Below are 392 nucleotides of genomic sequence, written 5' to 3' on the forward strand. Positions count from 1 at the left end.
GTCCACAAGATATATTCTCGAAAGGGATTTTTCCCCCTTAGTAATAAGTCACCAGCACCAGAGGTCTCCCGATGCAACACCTTCCGTTGCTTCTATTTGGGCACGTGACCTCCTTTAAGTGCTTGCTGGGTCATTGATATTATTCCATTTCTCTTCGCGTTGCTTGGACTAACTCTTGCTGCCTGTGATATATTTTTAACAAATATAACAACTTTGCCCCCACTCTTGGATACGTGAGTATTTTCGAGCATTAAAAAAATGGTTCTAACAATTTATGATACCTTCGTGTGTACGTCTCTTATCGACCCCTAACGCGACACTGCAGATATGACGCTTTCGCCCCCCCCCCTTTACCCTCCCATACCATCCTCCCCCTATTCCTTGACTCCTAC

The sequence above is a fragment of the Penaeus monodon genome, chromosome 20, assembly GCF_015228065.2.
Source record: "Penaeus monodon isolate SGIC_2016 chromosome 20, NSTDA_Pmon_1, whole genome shotgun sequence".
In the NCBI taxonomy this organism is placed as follows: domain Eukaryota; kingdom Metazoa; phylum Arthropoda; class Malacostraca; order Decapoda; family Penaeidae; genus Penaeus; species Penaeus monodon.